This window comes from Saimiri boliviensis, chromosome 13 (assembly GCF_048565385.1).
Source record: "Saimiri boliviensis isolate mSaiBol1 chromosome 13, mSaiBol1.pri, whole genome shotgun sequence".
NCBI classification, from domain to species: domain Eukaryota; kingdom Metazoa; phylum Chordata; class Mammalia; order Primates; family Cebidae; genus Saimiri; species Saimiri boliviensis.
The window spans coordinates 61,772,882-61,799,176 of record NC_133461.1 but is presented as its reverse complement, the minus strand read 5'-3'; positions in this window follow the sequence as shown (position 1 = coordinate 61,799,176).

The window sequence follows — 26,295 nt, the reverse complement described above, 5'->3', positions numbered from 1 at the left end:
ACTGAAACATCATTATTTAATTTGTATTACTGTATTTGTATTTGTTTTGTGCTATGAACAATGTGAACAACATGATTTTTTAAAAATTATTATACTTTAGGTTCTGAGGTACATGTGCAGAAAGTACAGGTTTGTTTCACAGGTATATATATGCCATGGTGGTTTGCTGCATCCATCAATCCATCATCATCTACATTAGGTATTTATCCTAATACTATTCCTCCCCATGCCCCACCCCACCCCCTGAGAGGCCCCAGTGTATGATGTTCCCCTCCCTGTGTCCATGTGTTCTCATCGTTCAACTCCCATCTATCAGTGAGAACATGTGCTGTTTGGTTTTCTGTTTTTGTGCTAATTTGCTGAGAATGGTGATTTCCAGTTTCATCCATGTCCCTGAAAAGGACATGAACTTATCCCGTTTTATGGCTGCATAGTATTCCATGGTGTATACGGGCCACATTTTCTTCATCCAGTCTATCATCGATGGGCATTTAGGTTGGTTCCAAGTCTTTGCTATGGTGAACAAAGCCGCAGTAAACATACATGTGTGTGTCTTTATAGTAGAGTGATTTATAATCCTTTGGTTATATATACAGCAATGGGATTGCTGGATCAAATGGTATTTCTAGTTCTAGGTCCTTGAGGAATCACTACACTGTCTTCCACAATGGTTGAACTAATTTATACTCCCACCAACAGTGTAAAAGCGACTAACATGATTTAAAAAGTAGAATAGACATCCATTACGCCCTGTTGAAAGATAAGATTGATGTCTTGAATGTAGACTTTTCCTGCTTTTTTGAAAGAAACTGATACCTGTGGCTGTATTCACGGAAGCCATGAATATATTTACAGAATGATCAAATTCACAGCATTTGTAGATAGGCGGTTAGCAAGTGGAGTGAGTAGATCGAGAAAGGCTATTTTTCTCACTCCGCCCTTGTTCAGATATGCCAGGAACTGCAGGATTTATGCAGCTGGAATCACAGTGAGTCCTGAGGGCACAGCTGTGCTGCCCCATGAGTAGCACTGAGGGCCTAGAGTATTGCATTAGTTATGGTTCTCCAGAGAAACAGAATCAGTAGGATGCGTGTGGGTGTGGGCACAGTGACAGTTATCTTAAGGCATCGACTCACATGATTATGGAGATGCAAGCCCAAAATAAAAATCATCAGAACAGTTCAGAAGGCAGGGGTCCCAAGGAAGAACTGATGTTGCCATAGAAGCCTGAAGGGCACGTGCAGGTGAATGATTTCCTTCTTGCTGTGAGAGGCCAGTCTTTGTTCTAGTTAGGCCTACTACTGATCAGATGTGGCCCACCCATATCATGGAGGATGATCTGCTTTACTCAGAGTCCACTGGTTTAAAATTTTAATCTCATCCCAAAACACCCTGACAGAAAAATCCAGAATAATGTCCTGGCCATATATCCAGGACTCATGGCTCAGCCAAATTGATCCATAAAATCAACCATCACAAGTCTGTTGTTGAAACATTTCTGTTGTAGTACCTGTGACCTTTAATCTGCCTGATTGTGTCAGGAGAAGGTTATAATCTCTGCCACCCACTCTGAGGTAGGTGCTGGCAGAACAATGTCAAAGTTCACATCAAGAAGGTAGTGGCTGTTGTCCTGGATGGGCCTTCAACCACTTGTCTTTTGACTGTGCAGTTAAGATGAGATGCATTCATGATGTGACGTCAAAAGCCTGCCCAGCAGATGCTGAGTCACGTGTGATGATGACAGACAGGTCTGAGATAAAAAAATATTACTTGAACATACTGAGATAAAATTTTAAATAATTGAATAATGGGACCAATTTTCAAATAAGTGCATTTCTCCCTGAAATTTTACTCAAGGAAGTAAATAGAGTTTATGTGGCTTGGTTAGCTTGGCTTTTACAGCATTGCTTCTGCTTTAATAATTACTTAGAGATAGTCATTTAGAAGTCATATTAAATTTACATAAAATTGAATTGATCTCACTCAAACACACATGTGAGTGTCCTGGGATGGGTGTTGTGCTGTAATGGGCTATTGATAACCGGCAATGCTAAATACAGCCATGCCGCTGAAAGCTGACACTTAATTCTGTTATTTGGCTGCCAGCTGTCCAAAGTAGTGCTTTCCAAGAATACTTTTCATTTGTCAAATTATTGATGAAATCACCACCATAGCTTCTACTTTTAGGGTGCTTGGTTTAGAAGGACTGAGTAAGGATGTGTACAGCATTCATCAAATGAACTATTGAACATATTGCTTTTAAAGTTAAGTTTCATAAATGTCCATTAATTGAGGTCCCCATGGTGCTATTTATCTTCTGATTTAACATTAAACCCTCTGTTGACCTCCATGCCCCTGCAAATAAGGAATTAATGTATGTACGAACGGTCCCCAACAGACACTGGTTTCACTTAGAATTTTTCGCCTTTATAGTGGGGCTAAAGTGACCTGCAGTCAGTAGAAACAATATTTTGAGTATCCATACCATCATTCACTTTCAGCATAATATTCAATAAATTACATGAGCTATTCAACATTTTAGTTTAAAGCAGGCTTTGTATGAGATAATTTTGCCAACTAATGTAGGCTAATGTAAGTGTGCTGAGCACATTTAAGGAAAGATAGGCTAAGCTATGATGTTCAGATTAGGTGTATTAAATGCATTTTCACCTTACAGTGTTGTTTATCAGGATGCAATACAAGTCAGGGAGCTCCTGTATATATGGTATTAATTTGTCATATTATATGGCTAGTCTGATGGCTAGTCTCAATGTAATGATTTGACAGAAGATACATATTATTCAATAAAATGTCTCACTTTAAACATTAGATTGGTGTAAAAGTAATCGTGATTCTAACCTAATAGCAAAAAGTTTGTCAGAACACTGAATACTAACACTGTATTCCAAACTAAACATGAGATCTACAGTGGTTCATTCAGAGTTGAGAGTCCTGGGTCTTCCAAAGGTTTCACACTCACTACTTGAATATTATTATATTTGGTAGGTACCAATTACATTTGTTTTATATGCAAGGCCATCTTCCAAGTGTTGGTTTCCTGAACATCACAAATAGAGCAGTGGTAAAGATTTGCCACAAAGGCCACATCAGTCACATTCAAACATGGGGACTCAGTTATGGGGAACTGGAAAAGCCATAGCATATGTGATTCATATGGCACAAAAAATGGTAGTAGGATGACTATAATTTATTTCAAAATGCTTCAGCAGAGACAGTATGACATAAATGAGTATATTCGTTCATTTTAACTGACCATTCCTGTAATCCCATCACTTTATTAGGGTCACACTCCAGAGGTGATGTTAAAAGTTCTTGAGTGCTTTTGTCTACATCAACACTGAAGACTTTTTTAAATAGTACAATAATGCTAGAAATGAATTTTCATTGCTGAATTACATGATTTGTTAAATCACATAATGGGCTATGCAAATGTGTTAAAAAGAGACACCCCTTACTATTCTAGATCATGTGACTTGGTCAGATTATTGTAAAGTCTTTACTTTCCTTTTGCACTGATTGGATTCGTGAATCTAGTGAGGACTCATTCATTTTTTTCTTCTTAGAAGGACGTGGGTCCAGAAGCTGAGAGCAATCAGGTAGCCTGATGCAGACTGAGCTTAACAGAATATTTTTTTGTAGAATGTGTGGCACTTGCCTTGGATGAATCTATGTGGTTGGATCACCTAAAGTGATACTCACCAAGCTTACAAAACATGTTATAATCATGTTTCTTTATAAATGTTTGTTTAGTAAATGTGGACTGTGTGTTCTGAAGCTTGTGTTCATTATAATTTAGTAGCAAAGTTGTAGAGGTGCTAACACTCACCCACCTCCAAACCCCAGGAACAACCATATCTATTAAACCTACCTAAGAAAGCTGTTCAAGGTGGGCCTTATCTGTCATGACCCAAGTGGATAATAAACTGTGAAAGTTATGCCAAGTTGGTGATATAAGTCACTCATAATCCTGCTGGTAGCATAGACCCTAAGGATTTTGTTCTTAGAAGAATTCAATGGGATCATAATCCCCAAAGTGAGTATTCTTAATGTAGGGACAAGAAGCATCCTTGGAAGCACTTAAAACATTTCAGAAATCAGGTAGACACATGTTTGAGAGAATGATAAGATAGAATTGAACCTAACACAAATAGTTCTGTCCCTAATATTTGTGAAGCCCGCATACCATATGTCTGAATATTTTCAAGTTATTAGCTGAGCTAACAAACTTTTAAATAAAATATTTGTATATGCTCCTTTTATCTTTCCAAATAGAGCTTCTAAGCGGATGCTGTGATGTTCTGGAGGCAGATGACAGTGAGGGTTGTCCTGCTGCCTGGCCCCTCCTCTTCTACCAGCTCCATCTCTCAACTAGGAAGTTCTTGTGTGAGTATGGGCACTCAGCCCCCAGCCACACTCTGTCATTACCAGCTATCATGTGACCACCTCTTGTAGACGTGCATCCTGGCCCCAGCAACTGTCCTTAGGGTTGTTAGGACAGGCGTCAAAGTTGGGTTCTTCATGCGCAAACTCAGAGATTGTGATAGCTGTGTATGAGAATTACTGGGGACTTCTTTTGGGATCAATCCCTGCAGAAATGAAGGGCTAGGGGAAAGCAGGTTTGGGCACAGAGAGAAGGCGGGTTGTGAGGCAGTCTTAATAGAAGCCTCTGCTGACCCCAACGGAAGTTTTAAATCTTGGATGGTCCTTCAGGGTTGTCCTAAGCTGGGGGGAGGGGAGTGGACCTTAGTACTCTAGTCACTGGTTGTGGGTTGCTCCGGGAAGGGGTGTGACCTTGGGTGAGGTGATTTTCTTGATGGAAGTAATTTCAAGGGCAATGAGAGCTAATGGCACTCTGCTGCAGCACAAACAGCTGTAGGGGAGGCCAGTCCTCAGTCCTCAGGGCATCTGGGTGGGGAACACAGCATCCGCCTGCAGGTGTTTCCAAAGTACTAAGCACCTGCCGTGAGACCAGAAGGAGTAGTAGAGATTCCAGCTGGGCAGTGGAATGTCAGCCCAGAATTTTTGTCTAAGAATAGAAGACAGTTGGGGAAGAGCTGGAGCAGGTTTTCTTGAGTGGGCTTAGTCTGTTCCAGCTGCCATAGCAAAATACCATAGACTTGGGAGATTAAAACCAGACATGTGTTTCCTCACGATTCTGGAGGCTGGAAGTCTGAGATTAGGGTGGGGCATGGTGAGGCTCTGAGGAGGGCCGCCCTCTTCCTGGCTTGTAAATGGCCATTTTTTTTTTTTTTTTTATTGTGTTCTTCCATGGTGGAAAGAGAGAGCTCTGGTCCCTTCTGCTTCTTAGGAGGGCACTAATTCCATTATGAAGAGTGTACCCTCATAACCTCATCAATGCTAATTACTTCTGGAAAACCCCATCTTCCAAATGTCAGCATGTTGGGGTTACAACTTCCACATATAAATCTTGAAGGACACAAACACATAGTCCCATAGCAGGGGCCCCTCTTGCTTGTGCCTAAAGGAGATACTGAACACTTTGGAGGGATGTTCCTATGAATGAATGTTTGTGTTACTCCAAAGTTCATATAAGGAAACCCTAATCCCCATTGTGATGGCATTTGGATATGGGGCCTTCAGGAGGTAATTAAGTCATGAGGGTGGAGTCCTCATGATAGAATTAGTGCCCTTATGAGAACGGATATGAGAGAGCTTGCTTCCTTTCTTTCTCTGCCTTGTGAGAATATAGTGAGAAGGTGGTCATCTGTCAACGAGGAAGGGAGCCCTCAGAACTCAACCATACTGGCACTCTGATCTCAGGCTCCTAGACTCCAGAACTGTGAGAAATAAATGTTTATTAAGCTGCCCAGTCTATGGTATATTGTTATAGCCCCTGAGCAGAACAAGACAGATGTTATGGGAAGTGAGCTTTTGAAATTCATTGCTGTTTCACTATAGGAAAGATGTAAAGGCCGGGCATGGTGGCTCACGCTTGTAATCCTAGCACTTTGGGAGGCCAAGGTGGGCGGATCATGAGGTCAAGAGATGGAGACCATCCTCGTCAACATGGTGAAACCTTCTCTCTCCTAAAATTGCAAAAGTTAGCTGAGCGTGGTGGCATGCGTCTGTAGTCCCAGCTACTTGGGAGGCTGAGGCAGGAGAATTGCTTGAACCCGGGAGGCAGAGGTTGCAGTGAGCCAAGATGGCGCCACTGCACTCCAGCCTGGCACCTGGCTACAGAACAACACTCTGTCTCAAAAAAAAAAAAAAAAGAAAAAAAAAAGAAAGAAGATGTTGTATAGTGTTTTCTTTCTGAGAATGAATGGGAGAAATTTCTTTGCCACTTTTTTTTAGGAATAATAGTTGCTTCTAGGTGCTCGGTGATTTTCACTTGGTGAGCCACTGTACCTCAAATACCTGACCCTCCTTGCTCCTTCTGATTGGCTCCTAGAAAAGCAGAAATCCAAACTGGTGGTACACCTCTAGAAAATATGCGAGACCTCAGGAGATTACAGCTAGTGCTCGACTTACGACTACGGTCGAGACTGCGGAACGGTTGTAAGTTGAGTAGGCTATGTGTACAGTTGAAATGGTGCACGCGGAGATGGTAGTGCTGCCAGAAGCTGGTCTGCACTGTCGTACGCCCAGCTGGGCAACGTTTGCGCTGCCAGACATGGAGCAGTCGTGGCTAGTGATTGTGGTCCGTAAAGTCGTATGGTCGTAAGTTGCATAGGTCGTAAGTCGATCAATACCTGTAGTTTATAGACTTCACTCCTGGCTTCATCTTCTCTTTCTATTTTGCATTATCTCCTTATCTTAACTTCTTCACCTACTCATTAAACAATAATAGGAATAATAATGATGAGGATAATACATATTATATGTATTTGTGTAAGAAAGTAAATCATTTCTGGAGTTAAGTGGGCATCTGAAAAAGTATAACACATATTTCTTCAAATTCTTTCTGCACCAATCACTTTTTTTCCTTTCTGGAGCTTCAATGGTATGAATGCCCTATGTTTTGATATTGTTTTACAGATCTGTGGAACTCTGTTCATTTTTATCCCAATTATTTTCCTCTCTGTTCTTACGATGGAAAAATTTCAATTGACTAATTATCAAATTCACTATTTTTTCTTCTACCATCTTCTTTCTGTTATTGAGCTCATTTAGCAAACTTCTTATTTCAGGTATTAAAATTTATCATTTAAAAATTTTCCATTTGCTTCTTCTTATACCTATTAGTTCATTTTTACACTTCCATAAAGATACTACCTGAAGCTGGATAATTTATAAACAAAAGATATTTAATTGACTCACAATTCTACATGGCTGGGGAGGCATCAGGAAACTTACAATTGGGGTGGAAGGGGAAGCTGGCACATCTTACGTGGTTGCAGGTGAGACAGAGAGAAGTGAAGCAGGAAAAGCTCATTATAAAACCATCAGACCTTGTGAGAACTCACTTACTATCATGGGAACAAGATGCGGGAAACAGCTCCCATGATCCAGTCACCTCCCACCAGGCCCCTTCCTTAACACCTGGAGATTAAAATGGAAGATGAGATTTGGGTGGGGACACAAAGCCAAACTGTATCATCATAGTTCCTATTTCTCTATGAGAATGTCTGGTATTCAAGACACTTTACCTCATGAAGTATGGTTATGATATCTCCTTTAATGTCTTTGGTAATTTTAAAGTCTGGGCTATTTGCGGTTTCCATCAATAAATTGTCTTCACACATATGAATTTTTCATGTTTCCTTGGGCCTTTATATGTTGAGTGATTTTAGATTATATCCTGGATATTTTCAATATTACATTGTAAAACTCTGAGTCCTGTTATAATTCTCTGAAAAATGTTGAGTTTTTGTATTTATTTTAGCAGGCGAACCAATTAGGCTTAGACTATGGGTTCTATCTACCCTTCTGTAGTGGTAGTTATAATGTCAATTGAGTTTCAAAGCCTTTGCTGTAAAGGCTTGGCCCACTAAGCGGTTGACCTAGACTTGGATGGTGGTTTATATTGTAGCTCTAGTCTTAAAGTCTTTGCTCTCTACTTTGTGTCTTTTCCACATATGTCTTTCAGGAATGAGTCTAGGCTTTGTGCCAGTTTCTACATGAAATTCGGGGATGTGCTTCTCCAGCTCTCCTCATTCTCGCAAGTGAAGTCACCCTTGGTGCAAAGTGGCAAGAGACAAAAAATTTCTGTTCTGTTTTAGAACACAGGGTCTCCTTTTCCTTGTTCCTCAGGTCAGAAAAAAATGGGCTGATAGTTTTGCTGCTGCCCTTTCCATGCAGTTCCATGACTGGGGCCACCCTTTCTTCAAAGTGTGGAGGAGAAACCAAAAAAAAAAAAATACTGCTAAACTCATCTACATATGGACTGCACTGCCTCTTCAAGTTTTGACTATCTTCTTCAATATGCCTGCCATTAGTTAATTTTCTGAGGCCTCATGCTGGTGCTTTTTCAGTCCTGGATTTTAGTTGTAAGTGGCACTGGAAATCCCCATGGAATGTTGGTGTTGCTCATTGTTAAGATATGAGGGGATCCTGTTAATATTTTAATTGTTGGAACTGAGAAGGTCTGTTAGAAAAATAAACTGTAAGTGAAACACAGAGACAAACTTGAGAAAGCCATCAGATTTTGACTTGCCTGCTAGCAACAGAATCATTCCTTATAGAACTGGTTCACAGATTAAAGGACAGACTGGATTTAAGGGCAAAACACACAAAGATATGCTAAGTCTGTATATCATCCCATTTGTTAAAAAAAAAATAGTAGTTCTTCTTTGTGTTAAAAGTCAGTAATAAATTAATTTTCCACTTGGGAGTAAGAAACTTACATGAAATGGACCTAAGTTGTCTTGTATTTCAGGGAATATGGCCAAGCAGAAATATTCATCAATTAAAAACAAAACAAAATAAAGTACTCCTTTTTTTTTAGTTTTTCTTGAAATTCAAATCTTTTAGTATGTGCCATTGAAATGCTTGTGTGGTTATAATGGTGAACATAGTGAATAGCTATAGGCAATTATTTCTGAGAATAAAAGAATCAGAATTTTCATGGAAAGAACAGCAGTTTCCAAGAATGTTTCACAGAAGAACATTTTAAAATTTGTATATTGCAAAAATTTCAGTGCTAGGCAATAAGAGAATAATAGAAATCGTATGTGAATAAGCACTTACTAAATGATTGCTATGTTCCAATTACTGTTCTAGGAAATATTCATGCTCACAATAATTCCACAACATGGTTATTATTACCCTTACAGTGTAAAAAAGGAATCTGAGCCATAAAGACCTCATCATTTACCCAAATATAGCCAATAAGCATCAGAAATGGAATTTGAAAATAGGCAGTCTGAGGTCAGAGCCTGTGCTTTTAACTGCTGTACTCTATTCAAGTGGAAGTATCATCATATGATTAGAAAGGCTAAGTCAGTGAGGTATAATGGAATCTAGGAGTCAGGACATAGATTTTAGGCTTGGACCTAATTAAGTATGTAACTAATTAAGTATATAACCTCAAAAAAGTCATGCTATACTTTGGCTCTCAGTTTTCTTGTGATTTCTAACATTATCTTCCCACTAGAAGAAAATATAGAAGAATATCAATCCTTGAAAGGAGTGATGAGTTTAAGCACAAAAAGAATCCATTCAGTTTGCTGAGAATGATGGTTTCCAGGTTGATCCATGTCCTCACAAAGGACACGAACTCATCATTTTTGATGGCTGCATAATATTCCATGGTGTATATGTGCCACATTTTCCCTGTCCAGTCTATCATCGATGGGCATTTGGGTTGGTTCCAGGTCTTTGCTATTGTAAACAGTGCTGCAATGAACATTCGTGTGCATGTGTCCTTATAGTAGGATGATTTGTATCCTTTGGCTATATACCCAGTAATGGGATAGCTGGGTCAAATGAAATTTCTCTTTCTAGGTAATCAAACATCACATGTTCTCACTCATAGGTGGGTGTTGAACAATGAGAACACATGGACACAGGGAGGGGAGCATCACACACTAGGGTCTGTTAGTGGGAAATAGGGGAGGGACAGCAGGGGGTGGGGATTTGGTGAGAGATAGTATGGGGACAAATGCCAGATATAGGTGATGGGGAGGAAGGCAGCAAATCACACTGCCATGTGCGTACCTATGTAACAATCTTGCATATGCTTCACATGTACCCCCAAATCTAAAATGCAATAAAAAAAAGAATCCATTCATCCTACACTTAATATGGCTATATACTCTTTGGGAGCTGAGGATACAGAGTGAGTAAAATTAATAAAATTGCTGATTTTATGAGGCTTTCATGTAAATGCAGAAGGCAAACATGTAAATACACAATGAATACATGATATGATGTTATAGAGGGATAAATGCTCTAATTAAAAATAATTATTATGGTTTAAATGTGTTTCCTAAAAGTTCATGTGTTGATAACTTAATCCCTAATGCAACAGCGTTGAGAGGTGGAATCTTTAAGAGGTGATTAGACCACAAGGGCAGAGCCCTTGACTTGCCTGCTTGCAACAGAAACCATTATTGCAGACTGGTTCCTAGCTTAAAGGACAAATTAGGTTTAAAGACAAAACCCACAAAGGTATGGTGAGTCTGTTCATTATTCTTTTTGGTGAAAAAGCAGTAATTCTTCTTTATGGCAAAAGTGAACAATAAATTCATTTTCCCCTTGGCAGTAAGAATGGATTAATATCCTTTTTATGGGGATGAATTGGTTATGACAGGAATTCAGCCCTGTTTTCCCCGCTGTCTTGTGTACTCATTTCTGCCTTCCACTCTCCTGGCATAAAATGATCCTAGCCAGCAGCTATTGCTGTGCTCTTGGACTTTCCAGCCTCTAGAGTCATGAGCCAAATAGACTTCAGTTCTTCATAATAAATTCCTCAGTTTGTAGCGTTCCAGTGTAGCAGCAGAAAACAAACTAAGACAGTAGTGTTGAGGAAGAGAGAGTGATGTTGGTTATCTTAGACAGGATGTGCAGAGAAGATTTCTCTGAGAAAACATTTGAGTAGAGATCTGGATAAAGTAAGAGAGGCCTAAATATCTCCCATCAGGCTTTGCCTTCCAGCACTGTTGCACTGGAGATCAAGTTTCCAGCACATGAATTTCTGGGGAACACATTTGAACTATAGTGACTAGTGATAAAGAATAAAGGACTCACTAATAATACTGCAAGTTCCTCAGCCCTCCATGGGAAGAAAGCTACCCACAGTTGTCTGCCAGATGACCAAGGCTTCCTCTGGGATGTGTGATCTGCCTGGGAAGGATGGGCTACCTCAGTGGCCAGTGACACAGTGTTTTTTGCTACAGCTGCTTAATTGTTTTAGTGTGCATCACCTCTTGGGGCAACTCACCTTTCTGATAGTCATTTTCTTTCCACAGTCCCATTTATACAACGCCTCTCAACACATTAAGTACTGGAAGTACTGGAAGTGGCAGAACAGCCAGAAACCATTTCTTGCAGGTCTTTCAAAGAAACCTACTCCTACTCCAGATCACTTGCTATTAAGTAGCAGAACTGGGAATCAAACCCCGATTTCTCTAACTCCAAAGCTGATGCTCTTCACCTTGATAATAAGCTATACTAGATTTGTAAAAGTACACAGAAACTGTGACTTCCCTGGTGTTACACATTGGTGGAGGTGACAAGAAATACAGATTAAAAAAAAATTCTTGCCTAGTGTTCTGTCTGTTATAATCATGCAAAATCTTGATTGCTTCAAAAAAAGAGTAAGCTTAAGAACCCAAAATGAAGGTGGGGGTGTTACAATGATCTCAGGTGGCTTGGTTTTTGTTGATCAGCTTCAACTGATGTTTATCAAAAAGCATGGCCCCAGAATCTGTTGGATTCCTTTCTAAGTGTGTATGTCTTTATGCAATGAGAACCTGCTTGTCCTAAAGGGCACTGATGGCACCTGCTGCTAATTTTGATTGAAATTATTATGAAGGCACTTCCTTTTTCAGATGAGATTTGATGCTTGGCCTCTCACAGTCCTGGGAGTCCTAACTGTACATCTCTCAGCACCCCATGACCTCAAAAGCCTGCTAAGAGTTCTTGCCTGGTCAGCTTCTGCTCTGTGGATATAAGGGCCAGAGGCATGCCAGCAACGTGTCGGCTGCAGATGGCTTCCCACATGGTGGTTAAATTTCTTCCAGTGTTCTCCCTTTTTGCCCTTGTCTCTCCAGTGCTTACCTGTTGACTTCAAGTTAAAAATATTCATTTGAAAGAGAGAGAGAGAGAATAGAAATGAGAGAGAAAACCAACTCCTGGATACATTTTAAACCTCCAAGGTAAAATCCTCTTTGAGGCTTTAGGAGAGTACTTCTCAAACTTTAATGTGTGTACAAACCACTGGAGGTCTTATTACAATGAAGACTGTGATTCAGGACTTCGGGAGTAGGCCCTGAGATTCTGCATTTCTAACAAGCTCCCAGCCCATGTCTGTGCTGCATGCCCATTGTTGCTGTACTACCTGTAGCAAGATTTTATGATATGTGAGTCTATACCACTACCTCAAACTTGCTCAGTCAAATCTCCCTTTTCTGTACTTTACCCACATCTGAGCACAGCCAGTGTCCTTAAGGTGTAAAGAGTCCAGGCCAGGACAGTGTCCTCTGCTTTCCCAGGCATCTTCCCTCTTTGGAACCCCCTTTTCCTTTGGCAACAGCCACAGGAAAGAGGGAGATAGAAGGGGGCAATGTCTCTTCCTTTGATTGTGTCTGTTATTGCTGCTTCTCTGAACAGCTATCAAAGCTGTCCATGTGGCAGACTTCTAAAAGTTGGATCTCTGTTGGCACTCATGTGAGTTTCTTTGTAGGGACTTGCATAGTCTTCCCATTGTTCAATTATTTGACACAGGAGACATTATTTAACACCGGATTGGATGTTTTGGTGACTGGGAAACACTACAACGAACTCAAAAGTTGTCACTGGCTTTTTGGACCACTAGTCTCCCTGTGTTGCACTCTGCATGTGCTTGCATTTGCGGGCTGTCTTGTTTGGCCGAAAGCTCTCGGGTGGGCACTAGCAAGATCATTCAAGCCCTCCTGCACTACTGTGACATGGTAACAGTGTGCTGTTTCTTTTCTCTGGTCTGCCTTTTTTCCCCTTTCCTTTTTGTTTTCTTTTTTCTGCTTGTCTACTTGTAGAATAATCTAAGAAGCCCCCTGGCTAAGGAAAGGTGCAGCAATAGAGTGGATGCCAGCCTGCCCTTCTCACAGGTGCTCTCAACCTCAACAAGTTATCTTTTGGAGCATCTGCCTTCGTGAAAAGTCTTCAACCCTACTTTTCAGAGAGAACTCCATTTATAAATGTTATCAATCAAAAATAAAATTCTAAACCTTAAAACTAACTGAATGTATCTCTTCTCTTGGCCAAGGGCATTCTGAAGTTAAACTGTAACACCAGTTCGGGCCATCATGGGAAGGAGGGGTTGGACATACCTCATTAGACCTTCTTCCTGTTGTAATCCAGGTACAGCTGACCAGCATTAACATTAAACCAGACCTTAAAACTGACCAAACAGACTTTTTGTGGCAATAAAATACCAACATGAGAGATAGCAGGCCCTGCAAGAGACTGAAGTATTTTACTCCAAGATATATTTCTTTGACATGTTTTGAAATGGCCTTGCAAAGCTAGCTGTCTCTTGTGGGGAAAAATCTACATTCTATAGAGAATCCCCTTCCCTTTCCAGGTCTTTTTTTTTTTTTGATCCAAGAGAGAATTAACTACGAATCTGGTACCTTTTAATGTCTGATTGCAAGAATTTACTATTTTCTCTGAAGCCTGCTACCTGGAGCCTTCATCTGTGTAATAAGAACCTCAGTCTCCACAAACCCTTATCCTAACCCAGACAATCCCTCCTATTGATTCCAGGTCTTTAGGTAAACTCTTTCAAGCAATTACCAATCAGAAAATCCTTAAATCTGCCTATGATCTAGAAGCGCCCCCCTCAGTCCCCACTACCTTCAAGTTGTCCTGCTGGACTGAACCAACGTACATCTTACATGTATTTATTAATATTTTATGTTTGCCTGAAACACATAAAACCAAGCAGTAGCCCATCCACCTTGGGCACATATTCTCAGGCTCTCTTGGGGCTGTATCATGGGACATGGTCACTCACATTTGGCTCAGAATAAATCTCTGTAAATATTTTACTTTGTGTTGACAGTGCTACCTAAGCCATCCCCGCTCTGATGCTCTTAACTTGCTCTCTGGCCTCCTTTTCTAGGCTGGAAAGAGGGTGCGAGGCTGAGTTTCATTTACAAAACCTGCTAAGCCTTGGAGGTGTCTGGGTGCAAGTTGTTTGCGTCTCTTTAAAAAATCTAGTGTTGATTGCTTCTTTGTCCCCCGCTTTGCCTCTCAACGGGAGTAAGATGAGAAGTCCCACTCAGCCTCTTGAATCATAGTTACACCTGCCTTTGTTTTGTGGAAGAAGGGCTGAGAAAAGGCTGTACAAAGGGATGAGACAATTTAAGCTTGTGCATTGTGAGGTTTTGACTGTGGAGTTCTCAGTCACTAGGAGGTGACAGGGCGAGAGCATTTACTGAGAACCTTATGACAGTATCTTATTTATTTATTTATTTGATTTTTTATTTTTTGAGACAGAGTCTCACTCTGTCACTCAGGCTGTAGTGCGGTGGCATGATCTCAGCTCACTGCAACCTCTGCCCCTTGGTTCAAGCTATTCTCCTGACTGAGCTCCCTAAGTAGCTGGGACTACAGGTGCTTGCTACCATGACTGGCTAAGTTTTGTATTTTTAGTAGAGACAGGGTTTCTCCAACTTGGTCAGGCTGGTCTCGAACTCCTGACCTTAGGTAATCTGCTGGCCTCAACCTCCCAAAATGCTGGGATTACAGGCATGAACCACCATGCCCGGCCCAGTATCTCATTTAATCTTAACCACAAACTTGGGAGGCAGCTTCTTTTATTTAAATTTCATGTTAAGAAAACACACTCAGTGAGATTAAGTAATCTCCAAGAGGAATTGTATCTACTAAGTTACACTTTCAACCTGTGTCTGTGTGACTCCCTAATCAAGTTCTTAAGCACCACGCTAGGCAACATTCCCAGTGTAACTTGCTATAAGAGATGAGGCTAAATTAACACTGGGGTGGGGGTGGGGTAATACATACCTTTACTCCCTGTTAATTCCCTCCCATCATACTTGAAAGTACAGAGATTATTTGATTTATAGAAAGTTAAGCTTTATTTTGTTAGAATGCAGCCACCAGGGTTTCGAATAATGCAGGAAAATATTTATTCCAAATGTTCAGTATAAATTAATCCATGTCTTAGAAAATTCAAGGAATTTTTCACTTCTGAATAAATACTAAAGCTTTTTCTTTCCTCATTGAGTCGTTTACGATTTAGTTCATTCTGTTTACAAAGCAAGACTGACCATTATTACTAGGTTGAGAAGAATAATAGGCTAAGTTTTTGGTTAAACATCTTAAATAATTCAAAATGTGGATGCACTGTTTTCATTACACTTGGACCATTTGATTTTATAGGTATTGCTTAATTAATAGACTATAGGGTTACTTTCATTTTCAGAAAGTAAATTTCCATAGCATGGGAGATGTTTATATGAACCATTTGTTATTCCTTTCAGTTGCAGCTGTGTCATAAGTAATCAATACATACTTTAAAAAGAAAGACTCAGAGGAACAGGGTGTAAGATTGCATCCTTATGTAGAATTGATTCTGAAGTGAATACGCAAAGGAATGTGGGAAAGGAGTGGTGGCATTGTAGAAACACTATTCTAGTCTTTCTTGGTAGCACTTTAGGTTGGAATTCATGTCTGATAGGCTTTTTGTTGCTTGTGAAATACTGCTCATTTAGTAGTGGTTTGCTAAGGGCCTACTCTGCCATGCTAGGTGCTGGGGATATGGGCAGAACGCAACACAGACACAGGCCTGCTGAGGGAGCTCAAAGTCTCTCAGAAGACATCCAAACCAGCAACCACAAGAACAGACAAGGAGGGGTAGATAAGGGGTCACGGGTCCATAAGGGGCTGTGAAGAGGATAAACATTTATCGAGCAAACTGGAACAGTTCTGAGGATGAAAGAGAACTTTCTTACAAATTATGCTAGGATGACTACGTAAGCTGGAAATGTTGTGAGGTCTCCAGTGGGGATGGAGTCAGGGAAATCTGCCCCAAAAAGTGACATTTCAGCTGGAGTCTAATGGATGCGTAGGAGTGAGCCTAGTGAAAAGAGTGGGGTGGGGAGTCCTTGTTCAGGGAGGGGCATGTGCTCAGGCCTAGAGCTGACTAAACCAAAAGACATATAGAGGCTGGACATGAGAGGACAAGAGAAAACATGAAAGTAGGCTTGGAAAACATTGGAATCTGTATGTATTAATTCAGTTCTCTGCCTCTTTCTCTTACTATTCCATTGTTGTGTTTCAATATGTTTGGGTTCTGATTTCTTCATTTGTAGTTAGAGACTACAATATTTAACTCACCAGGCTGCTCTGAGACTAACTGTAATAAATTATAGAAGCTGCCTAACACAAAGTAGGAAATCTAGAAATGTTTATTCTTGTATTTTCATACACTAGCAATGAACAATCTGAAAAGAAGATTAAAAAATAATCTCATTTACAATAGCATCAAAGAGAATAAAGTACTTAGAAATAAATCTAACTTAAGAAGTATAAGACCAGTACACTCAAAATTACAAAACATTGTTGAAATAAGTGAAAGAATATCTAAATAAAAATAAACACAAAGATATCTTGTGTTCATGGATTGGAAGACTTAATATTGTTAAGATGGTAATACTTCCCAAAGTGGTCTACTTTTTCAGTGTAATCATTATTAAAATTCCAGTGGTCTTTTTTTTTTTTTTTTCCAGAAATGAAACAGCCAGTTCTAAAGTTGCAAGGTGCCCCAAATAGCCAATACAATCTTGAAAAAGAACAAAGTTGGAGGACTTAACTTTCTGATTTAAAAGTTACTATGAAGCTATAATAATCAAAATAGTATGAAACTGGCAAATAGATAGACATATGGATCAACAGAATAGGATTGAGAGTCCAGGAAATAAACTTATACATCTATGCTCAATTGATTTTCAATAAGGGTGCCATTTAATGGGTGAAATACTAGTTGATTCAACAAATGATGTTGGGAAAACTGAATTTTCACATTCAAAAAAATAAAGTTGGACTTGTGCTACACACCATATATAAAAATTAACTCAAAATGATTCAAAGATCAAAATATAAAAGCTAAAGTTTTATTTTGTTATTATTATTATTTTTTAAAATTTTATTTTAGATTCAGGGGTACATGTGCAGGTTTGTAACAAGGGTATATTGTGTAATTCTAAGGTTTGGGCTTCTATTGATCCTGCCATCCAGATAGTGAACATAGAACTCAATAGAACATTGTTCTGCCCTTGACCTCCTCCCTCCCTCCTCTTCTGGATTCCCCAGTGTCTATTGTTGCCATATTTTTGTCTGTGTGTCCCCAGTTTTTAGCTCCCACTTATAAGTGAGAACATGCAATATTTGACTTTTTGTTTCTGTGTTAATTCACTTAAGATAATGGCCTCCATCTTCATCCATGTTACTGCAAAGGACATGATGTCATTATTCTTTATGGCTGTGTAATGTTTCATGGTGTATGTGTACTACCCTTTCTTTATTCAGTCCACTGTGGAGGCACACCTAGGTTGATCCCATGACTTTGTTATTGTGAGTAGTGTTGTAATAAACATATGAGTGCAGGTATCTTTTTGATAGAATGATTTATTTTTCTTTAGGTATTTGTCCAGTAATTGGATTGCTGGGTTTAATGGTAGTTTTATTTTTAGTTCTTTGAGAAATCTCCAAACTGAAAATCTAAAAATTTATACTCAAAGAAGAAAATAGGTAAATCTTTATAATCTTGGATTTGGCTTGGAGTGATTTCTTAGATGGCACACCAAACATAAGCAACAACAAGATAAATAGCTAAACTGGACTTCAGCAAAATTAAAAACATTTTTGTGTCAAATGATACTCTGAGTATTAAAAGAATAAAAAGACAATCCACAGATGAGAGAAATCACATATCTGCAAGATATATGCATGTAATGCAAATCATATATCTGATAAAATGTTAATATTCAGAATACATAAATAATTTTTATAATGCAACAATTAAAAGAATTTAATTAAAACACAGGCAACATATGTGAACAGACATTTCTCCAAAGAAAGCATGCAACTAAGTACAGGGAAAAGTGCTGCACATCTCTAATCATTAGGGAAATGCAAATCAAAACTGTGATGAGAGATGAGATAGCACTTCATAGCTGTTAAAATGGTTATAATGAAACAAAAAGAAAAAAGAAAAATTAGTGTTGGTGAGGATGTGGAGAAACTGGAATCTTCTGACAGTGCTGTAGGATGGGAGTATCAAGTGGTGCAGCAGCTGTGGAGAACAGTTCGAAGATTTCTGAGAAACCTAAACACAGAATTATCATGACCCAGCAATGGCACTCTTACATATATACCTCAAAGAATGGAAAATAATTGTTTGAAAAAACTGTACAGGAATGTTTATAGCATTCCTATTCATAATAGCCAGAAGATAAAAACAATTCAAATACCTATCAATTGATGAATGGATAAACAAAATGTGGTATATCTATACAATGGAATACTATTTAACCATAAAAATTAATGAAGTATTAATATATGTTACATTGTGGATGAACCTTGAAACATTTTGCTAAGTGAAAGAAGTCAGATGCAAAAAGTCACAAATTGTGTGATTCTATTTGTTTGAAATATTCAAAATAGGGAAATCCATGGAGACAATAAGCAGATTAGTAGTTTCCAGGGGTTGGGAAAAGGGAGGTATGAGTGGTGACTACTTATTGGGAAGAGGGATTCTGTTTGGGATGATAACATGTTCTAGAACTAGGTAATGGTGATGTTGTTCAGCATTGTAATTGTACTTAATGCTACTGAATCACACAAACTCCTGGGCTTAAGTGATCCTCTTGCCCCAAGTTGCTGGAACCACAGTGTGTGCCACCATGCCTGGCTATAAAATTAATCTGACTTGTAATTGAAAAATAATAAATTCATACATTTGTGAGGTACAATGTGATATTTTGATATCTGTATACAATGTGGTATGATTAAATTGAATTAAATTAACATCCATCACTTATCATTTTTCTGTGGTGAGCCATTTGAAATTTACTGTTATTTTGAAATATACAATATATTATTACTGATTACAGTGACCTTCTTGTGCAGTAGATCCTGACTTATTCCATGTGTCTAATTGAAACTTTGTAGCTTTTGACCAATAACTCCCTATTTTCTCCTCTCCCTAGCCTTTGGCTACTGTCATTCTGCTCTTATAACTTTGACTTTTTAAAATTTGACATATAAATGAGATTATGTAGTATTTGTTTATTTAACTTAGCATAATGCCCTCCCAGTACATCCACATTGTCACAAATAATAGAATTTCCTTCTTTTTAAGGCTGAATAGTATTCCATTGTCCATGCAGAAGAATAAAGTGGAATCCTTATCTCATACCATATACAAAAATTAACTCAAAATAAATACTTAAATATAAGACCTGAAACTGTAAAACGACTAGAAGAAAACAGTAGAAAGCTCAATAACTTTGGCTTGGCAATGATTTATTTGCATATGACTTTGAAAGCACAGGCAACAAAAGCAAAAATAGACAAATGGGATTGAACTAAACCAAAAAGCTTTTGCACAACAAAGGAAATGATTAACAAAATAAAGAGACAACCTACAGAGTGGGAGACTATATACATACATACATTTATATATATATTTATATATACATAAAATATATATAATTGTACTTTGGGCTCTGGGGTACATGTGCACATCATACATCCTGCAGGGTTGCTGCATAGGAACATACATGCCAGGGTGGTTTGCTGTCTCCATCCATCCCCCACCATCCCCTGCCTACATCAGGCATTTCTCCTGGTGTTATCCCTTCCCATCTTCCCTGTCCCCCACTGTCCCTCCCCTTCCCTCCCTTCCACCACCCCCCACCTAGCCTGATGAGTGTTGTTGTCTTCCCTGTACCCAAGTATTCTCATTGTTCATCACCTGCCTGTGAGTGAAAACATGTGGTGTTTGGTTTTCTGTTCTTGTATTGGTTTGCTGAGAATGATGGTTTCTAGATTCATCCATGTCTCTACAAAGGACATGAACTTGTTGATTTTTATGGCTGCATAGTATTCCATGGTGTATATGTGCCACATTTTCCTTGTTCAGTTTATTGTCGATGGGCATTTGGGTTGGTTCCAGGTCTTTGCTATGATAAACAGTGCCACAATGAACATATGTGCACATGTATCTTTATAATGGAACGATTTATAGTCCTTTAGGTATATACCCAGTAATGGGATTGCTGGGTCAAATGGAATTTCTATTTCTAAATCCTTGAGGAATGGACACATTGTTTTCCATAATGGTTGAACTAATTTACACTCCCACTAACAGTGTAAAGGTGTTCCTTTTTCTCCACATCCTCTCCAGCATCTGTTGTCTCCAGATTTTTAAATGACCACCATTTTAACTGGCATGAGATGGCATCTCAGTGTGGTTTTAATTTGCATTTCTCTAACGACTAATGATGATGAGCATTTTTTCATATGTTTGTTGGCCCCATATATGTCTTCTTTTGTAAAATGTCTGTTCATATCCTTTGCCCACTTTTGAACCGGTTCATTATTTGTTTCTTGTAAATCTGCTTCAGTTCTTTGTAGATTCTGGATATTAGCCCTTTGTCAGATGGGTAGATTGTAAAATTTTTTTCTCATTCCGTTGGTTGCCGATTCACTCTAATGATAGTTTCTTTTGCTGTGCAGAGACTCTTAAGTTTAATTACATCTCATTTGTCTATTTTGGCTTTTGTTGCCATTGCTTTCAGTGTTTTAGTCATGAAGTCCTTGCCTGTGCCTATGTCCTGAAGGTGCTGCCTAGGTTTTCTGCTAAGGTTTTTATGGTGTTAGTTCTTATGTTTAAACCTTTAATCCATCTGGAGTTAATTTTTGTATAAGGTGTAAGGAACGGATTCACTTCCAGCTTCTTGCCTGTGGCTAGCCAGTTTTCCCAACACAATTTATTAAACAGGGAATCCTTTCCCCATTGCTTGTTTTTGTCTGGTTTGTCAAAGATAAGATGGCTGTAGATGTGTGGCATTGTTTCCAAGGCCTCTGTTCTGTTCCATTTGTCTATATCTCTGTTTTGGTACAAGTACCATGCTATTTTGATTATTGTAGCCTTGTATTATAGTTTGAAGTCAGGTAGAGTGATGCCTCCAATTTTGTTCATTTTGCTTAGGATCGTTTTGGCTATGTGGGCTCTCTTTTGGTTCCATATGAAATTTAAAGTGATTTTTCCCAGTTCTGTGAAAAAGGTCAATGGTAGCTTGATGGGGATAGAATTGAATCTAATAAATTACTTTGGGTAGTATGGCCATTTTCACAATATTGATTCTTCCTAACCATGAGCATGGAATGTTTTTCCATCTGTTTGTGTCCTCTCTTATTTTCTTGATCAGTGGTTTGTAGTTCTCCTTGAAGAGATCTTTTACATCCTTTGTTATTTGTATTCCTAAGTATTTTATTCTCTTTGTAGCAATTGTAAATGGGAGTTTGCTCATGACTTGGCTCTCTGTTTGTCTGTTGTTGGTGTATAGAAATACTTGTGATTTCTTCACATTGATTTTGTATCCTGAGACTTTGCTGAAGTTGTTTATCAGCTTGAGGAGGTTTGGGGCTGAGACAATGGGATCTTCTAAATGTAGGATCATTTCGTCTGCAAATAGGGACAATTTGACTTCTTCTTTTCCTAATTGAATGCACTTTATTTCTTTTTCTTGCTTAATTGCTCTGGCTAGAACTTCCAATACTATACTGAATAAGAGTGGTGAGAGAGGGCATTCTTGTCTAGTGCCAGTTTTTAAAGGGAATGCTTCTAGTTGTTGCCTGTTCAGTATGATATTGGCTGTGGGTTTGCTGTAAATAGCTTTTATTTTGAGATACATTCCATTGATATGTAGTTTATTGAGAGTTTTTTGTATAAAGGGCTGTTAAATTTTGTCAAAGAGCTTCTCTGCATCTTTTGAGATAATCATGTGGTTTTTGTCTTTGGTTTTCTTTATGTGGTGAATTACATTTATAGATTTATGTATGTTGAACCAGCCTTGCATCCCCACGATGAAGCCTACTTGATCGCGGTGGATAAGCTTTTTGGTGTGCTGTTGGATTCGGCTTGCTAGTATTTTATTGAAGATTTTTGCATCAATGTTCATTATGGATCTTGGCCTATAGTTTTCTTTTTTAGTTGTGTCTATGCCAGCTTTTGGTATCAGGATGATGTTGGTCTCATAGAAAGAGTTAGGGAGGATTCCCTCTTTTTGTATTGTTTGGAATAGTTTCAGCAGGAACAGTAACAGCTCCTCTTTGTACATGGTAGTATTTGGCTGTTAACTCATCTAGACCTGGACTTTTTTTGGTTGGTGTTAATTGCTGCCTGGACTTCAAACCTTGTTATTGGGCTATTCGGGGTTTCAACTTCTTCCTGCCCTTAGGCTTGGGAATGTGCAAGTACCCAGGAATCTATCCATTTCTTCCAGATTTACTGGTTTATGTGCATAGAGCTGTTTGTGGTAATCTCTGATGGTAGTTTGTATTTCCGAGGAATTGATGGTGATCTCCCCTTTATCTTTTTTTATTGAATCAATTCAAATCTTCTCTCTTTTCTCTTTTATTAGTCTAGCTAGCAGTCTGTCTATTTTGTTGATCTTTTCAAAAAACCAGCTCCTGGATTTATTGAGTTTTTGAAGGGTTTTTTGTGTCTCTATCTTCTTCAGTTCTGCTCTGATCTTAGTTATTTCTTATCTTCTGCTTGCTTTTGAGTTTTTTTTGTTTTGTTTTGTTTTGTTTTGTTTTTGTTTTTGTTTTGATCTTGCTCTTTGAGCTCTTTCAACTTCGACAATAAAGTGTCTGTTTTAGATCTTTCCTTGTTTCTCATGTGGGCATTTATTGCTATAAATTTTCCTCTAGGCACTGCTTTAAATGTGTCCCATAGATTCTGGTACGTTGTGTCTTTGTTCTCATTGGTTTTGAAGAACAGTTTAATTTCTGACTTCATAATTGTTTATTCATTCCTCATCCTGGAGCAAATTGTTCAGTTTCCATATGATTGTGCAGTTTTGAGTGCTTTTCTTAATCCTGAGTTCTAATTTGATTGCTCTGTGGTCTGAGAAACTGTTTGTTAAGATTTCTGTTATTTTGCATTTGCTGAGGAATGATTTACTTCCAATTATGTGGCCAACTTTAGAGTAAGTATGATGTGGTGCTTTGAAGAATGTGTATTCCGTGGCTTTGGGGTGGAGTGTTCTGTAAATGTCTATTAGGTCCACTTGGTCAAGATCTGTGTTCAAGTCTTGGATATCCTTGTTGACTTTTTGTCTCATTGATCTCTCCAATATTGTCAGTGGAGTGTTAAAGTCTCCCACTATTATTGTGTGGGAGTCTAAATCTCTTTGTAGGTCGTTAAGAACTTGCTTTATGTATCTGGGTGCTCCTGCATTGGCTGCATATATATTTAGGATAGTTAGCTCTTCTTGTTGTATTGATCCTTTTACCATTATGTAATGCCCTTCTTTGTCTCTTTTGATCTGTGTTGGCTGTTTTATCAGAGACTAGAATTGCTACTCCTGCTTTTTCTTTGCTCTTCATTTTCTTGGTAAATCTTTCATCCCTTTATTTTGTGTCTTTATGAGTCTTTGCATGTGAGATGGGTCTCCTGAATACAGCACACTAATGAGTTTTGACTTTTTATCCAGTTTCCCAGTCTATGTCTTTTGATTGGGGCATTTAGGCCATTTGTATTCAACATTAATATTGTTATGTTTGAGTTTGATCCTACCATCTTGTTCCTGGCTGGTTGTTTTGCCCGTTAGTTGATGCAGTTTCTTCATTGTGCATTGTTCTTTACTATTTGGTATGGTTTTGCAGTGGCTTGTATTGGTTGGTTCTTTCCATGTTTAATACTTCCTTCAGGAGCTCTTGTAAGGCAAGTCTTGTAGGAACAAAATCTCCCAGCAATTGCTTGCCTGTAAAGGATTTTATTTCCCCTTCACTTATGAAGCTTAGTTTGGCTGGATATAAAATTCTGGCTTGAAATTTCTTTTTTAAAAGATGTTGAATATTGGCCCCAACTCCCTTCTAGCTTGTAGGGTTTCTGCCGAGAGTTCCACTGTGTGTCTGATGGCCTTTCCTTTGTGGGTGACTTGACCTTTCTCTCTGGCTGACCTTAGGATTTTTTCCTTCATTTCAACCCTGGTGAATCTGATGATTATGTGCCTTGGGGTTGCTCTTTCTGAGGAATATGTTTGTGGTGTTCTGTATTTCCTGGATTTGAATGTTGGCCTGCCTTGTTAGGCTGGGGAAGTTCTCTTGGATAATAACCTGTAGAGAGTTTTCCAACTTGGATTCATTTTCCCCATCACATTCAGGTACACTGATCGAGTGCAGGTTAGGTCTTTTCACATAATCCCATAGTTCTTGGAGGCTTTGTTCATCTCTTTTCACTCTTTTTTCTCTAATCTTGGCTTCTCATTTTATTTCATTGATTTGATCTTCTATCTCTGATATCCTTTCTTCTGCTTGATCAATTTGGCTGTTGAAACTTGTGTACGCCTCTTGAAGTTCTCGTGATGTGTTTTTCAGCTCCATCAAGTCATTTATGTTCTTCTCTAAAACTGGTTATTCTAGTTAGCATTTCATCTAACCATTTTCAAGGTTCTTAGTTTCTTTGCATTGGGTTAGAATATGGTCTTTTAACTCAGAGAAGTTTGTTATTATCCACCTTCTGAAGCCTGCTTCTGTCAATTCATCAAACTCTTTTTCTATCTTGTTCTCTTGATGGTGAGGAGTTGTGATCCCTCAGAGGGGAAGAGGTGTTCTGGTCTTTGATGGTTTCATCCTTTTTGCACTGTTTCTTTTCCTTGTTCGTGGATTTATCTCCCTTTGATCTTTGAAGTTGGTGATTTTGGGAGGAATCTCTTGAGTGGACATCCTTTCTGTTGCGGTTGGAGCTATATCTTTTCTGGCCTGTAGAGGTGCTGCTGGGCTGCCTCAGATTCAGTCAGGTTGCTGGGTGGGTGGTCTTCCCCTGGAGTCTGTTTTCAGGTGAGATTAGCCCTACCCAATGGTGTCTCTCCTTCCCTGAGCTCGATCTTCCCGGTTGTGGTCAAACTGGTGTATTTGCTGTCAAGCTCTCTAGCGCAGGCTTCAGTTTGAGTTTTGTGGGGGTGGGGCCAGCCAGGCCTTATGCCTTTTATCCCTGATTTCAACTTTTTCTGTTTCCGTGGGATGGGTTGTTCTGTCCCACTGGTGTTGGTCCAAACTTCTGCCCAGGTTTCTGCCCACAACTTGAGGCCCCAGGCAGGAGCTGTTGCTCAGATTTGCATTGACAACCAGGTGCCTCTCAGTCTGGTGGGGCTCTAGTGGACTGTGGGTTGCAGGAGGGATGAGGTAAGCTCAGGATCCAAATCGGAGCATCAAGGGGTTAAGTCCCTGACACTCCAAGCACATGTTCTAGGTGGAGACACGCCCCACCCTGTCTCAGTTTGCCCTACCTGGGTGGCTCTCACCCTGCCTTGGCTCCTTCCCTGGGCTATTTTCAGAGTCCTACCAGTCCCACCGAAAGGAACTCAGCACCTCGCTTGGAATCATGAAGTCCTCTAGCCCTTTGCATCTCATTCACTGGGAGCTGCATTCTGGTGTTGCCTCCTCTCAGTCATCTTGGCACTGGAAGAAAATATTTGTAAGCCACATATCTGATAAGGGATTAATATCTGAAATATACAAGGAATCCGTGCAACTCAATAGAAAACAAAACAAAACAAAATAACCCAATTAAAAAATTGGCAAATGACCTGAAAAGATATTTCTCAAAAGAACACATACAAATGGCCAACAGGTTTGTGGGGGGGAAAAAAAACCTCACTAATCATTAGAGAAATGGAAGTTAAAACCACAATGAGTTATTGCCTCACACCTGTGATAAGGGTTATTATCAAAAGATGAGCAACACCGGATTTTGATAAGGATGTAGAGAAAAGGGAATTTTGTGCACTGTTAGTGGGGATATAAATTAGTAAAGCCAGCATGGAAAGCAGTATAGGGGTTTCTCAAAACACTAAAAAAGAAAATACCATATGATCCAGCTATCCCACTTTTGATTATACATCAGAG